We start from the raw sequence: 3,336 nt of genomic DNA, 5'->3' as shown, positions 1-3,336 counted from the left end.
CCCTAGCCCAGCCCTGCCACTGCCACTCCTGCAGTTGGACAGCCACGGCCTACTCACTGGGCTCCCTCCACCCTCTGAACCCAGACTTAACCTCTCCTACCCCAGTCTCCGCCCCACGCAGCGGCCAGAGCATTCCCTGTATTGAGATCATGTCACCCCTGGGCTTTCCATATCACTCCAAGTCAAAGCCTGAGTCCTCACAGTGGCCTAAGCACTCTGTTAATCCTCACCTGAGGATATTTTTTCATTGATTTTTTTAAAATATATTTTTATTGATTTCAGAGAGGAAGGGAGGAGAGAGATAGAAACATCCATGATGAGAGAGAATCATTGATCAGCTGCCTCCTGCACGCCCCCTACTAGGGATCAAGCCGGCAACCCGGACATGTGCCCTGACTGGGAATTGAACCTGTGACCTCCTGGTTCATAGGTTGACGCTCAACCACTGAGCCACACCAGCTGGCTCCATTGATTTTTAGAGAGTGTGGAAGGGAAGGGGGAGAGACAGAGAGAGAAACACATTCATGTAAGAGAGACACATCAATTGGTTGTCTCCCGCACATGCCCCAACCAAGGCAGGGGCTCAAGCCTGCAACCAAGATACAAGCCCTTGATTGGAATCAAACCCAGGATCTGTTAGTCCGGGCTGACGCTCTATCCACTGAGCCAACCCAGCTAGGGCATGGCCTAAGGACTCTATGATTGGTCCCCTTTCCCATCACTGCTCTGGCCCTTCTCCACCCACTTTCCCCTTCGCTCAAGCAGCTCCAGCCAACTCCAGCCGCACTGGCTTCCTGACTGGCCCCCAAACACACAGCACGTAGGGTGTGTACCATACGTGGCCTCAGACACGCTCACACTTTCACTCGCTGCCTCTGCCCCAAATGCTGTTCACCAGATCTCAGCTCAAATGTCACCTCTCCAAACAGGCCTGCCCTGCCCCCTCCCACAGCCCTGTCTTCAGAGGATCCGTCTCCTTCTGCGTCTGTTCCTCACCAGGACATCCACTTCCTCAAAATGTGTCCGCTGACCCACCCAGAGGACGTGCTCAGGAAATGAGTGCTGGCTGACCAGCTTCAATCCTTCAGCAGCTAGTGGATTCCTCCCACTCCGTCCCATGGGTTCTGGCGCACTGCCCAGGGGTCCAGGCCTCACCAGGGATGGGGAGTGGGTGTCCTGGCTCTTGACAGGAGCGTGGCCAAAAGATCCAGAGCTGCAGGGGCTGCATCGCGGCACAGGGTCCAGGAGTAACTTGTTGAACTCATCTTCACGGGGGTCTGTAAGCCCCTGGCATGGCACAAAGTCAGAGAGGAATTATGGGGCAGGCAGAGGTGTGTTGTTTATTTTTAATACATTTTTATTTATTTCAGAGAGGAAGGGAGAGGGGGAGAAAGAGATAGGAAATCAATGATGAGAGAAAGTCATTGATCGGCTGCCTCCTGCACACCCCACACTGGGGATGGAGCCTGCAATCCAGGCACGTGCTCTGACCGGGAACGGAACCGTGACCTCCTGGTTCATAGGTTGACACTCAACCACTGAGCCAAAGCGGCCAGGTAGGCAGAGGTTTTGATAAAATTATCTTTCCAGAGCACAACTCCCACATGTATTCTGGCCAAAAATTGGTAAGTCTGAGAAGGCCCCCTCCCATTCTGGTCCCCCCCCTTTCCCAACGGCCCCTCCCAGTTCACTCTAGAAGCCCCCAGGGGCCCCAGCACTGGGCAGCGTGGGCCTCACTCCCAGCTGCTCATGCCGGCATCCCTGCCAGCAGGCTCTCCTAGGGCTTACACCTAAGAACAGAACAGTGGAATGGCACTGGCAGTGAGCCCCATCTCGCACTGGCAGTGAGTCCTGTTTGACACAGACAAGCTCACCTTGCTTGTTTGTTTAATGATCATGCAGAAGAAACATGGTCAGCCTGGCCGGCATGGCCCAGTGGTTGAGCATCCACCTATGAACCCAGAAGTCACGGTTCAATTCCCAGTCAGGGCACAAGCCCGAGTTGCAGCCAGATCCCCAGTAGGGGGCATGCAGGAGGCACGGATCAGTGATTCTCATCATTGATGTTTCTTTCTCTCTCTCTCCCTTCCTCGCTGAAATCAATAATATATATCAGAGCCCCATGGTCATGGGTTATAAGAAGAAATGTAACATACGCATGTGTGTTTCAGAGACGTGTGATGGAGGAATGACGGAAGACTGCCACGGGGAGAAAGATGGCACGTGGAGACCTCTCTGAGGGGCCGCAGTTGAAAAGAGGAGGCAGGAATGGAAGGGAGCTTCCAAACGGAGCCTGGGAAAGAACCAGCGGGCAGATGTGCGGTGGACACAGTACCAGCTCACGGGTGGCTTTGATGCCACTGGGCTCCTATAAAAAGTGATTTCACAATTTTTGTCTTAAGTCAGTATTTGCAATACACCAGAAATCACACCCCCACAGCTGTGTGTGGGTGGTTTTTTTAAATCCTCACCTGAGGATATTTTCCCATTGATTTTTAGAGAGAGTGGAGGAGAGAGAGGGAGAGACAGAGAGAAACATCAACGTGAGAGAAACACATCGAGTGGTTGCCTTCTGCATGGGCCCGACCCGGGCCTGGGCCAGGGAAGAGCCTGCAACCGAGGTACGTGCCCTTGACGGGGATTGAACCTGGGACCCTTCGGTCTGCAGCTGACACTCTATCCACTGAGCCAAACCGGCTAGCGCCCCCCGCACAGCTGTTTAAATATCTGTAGAAATACTGTAGATGTGAACTTCAAAATGTGTGTGCGTGCGTGTGTGCGTGCACGCACGTGTGTGCTGGGTGGTGGATAAATAGCTTTTTGAAAACCCTTCTAGGGCACCCCTTACAGAAAATGAACTCAAAGTGGCTCATAGACATAAATGTAAAATGCCAAACTTCTACAAGATAACACAGGAGAAAATCTGTTTTACCTTGGCTTGCTGATGAGTTTTTAAATACAACAGGAAAGCCCAGCCGGTGTGACTCAGTGGTTGAGCGTCGACCTATGAACCTGGAGGTCACGGTTCGATTCCCCACTCAGGCCACAGGCCCAGGTGGTGGGCTCGACCCCCAGTGTGGGGCGTGCAGGAAGCAGCTGATCAATGATTCTCTCCCATCATTGATGTTTCTATCTCTCCCTCTTTTGCTCTCTCTGAAATCAATTTAAAAAGTATTAAAAAATACAATAGGAAGAGCATGGTCCATGAAAGATAAAATGATAAACGGGACTGTATCCAAAGTTTAAATGTTTGCTCTGCGAACAACCCTGTTAAGAGAAAGAAAAGACAAGCCACAGGCTGGGGAGAAATCTTTGCAAAATGCATATCTGATAAGG

The sequence above is a fragment of the Myotis davidii genome, unplaced genomic scaffold (assembly GCF_000327345.1).
Source record: "Myotis davidii unplaced genomic scaffold, ASM32734v1 scaffold462, whole genome shotgun sequence".
Taxonomy (NCBI): Eukaryota; Metazoa; Chordata; class Mammalia; order Chiroptera; family Vespertilionidae; genus Myotis; species Myotis davidii.
Note: the sequence above shows the minus strand (reverse complement) of the source record.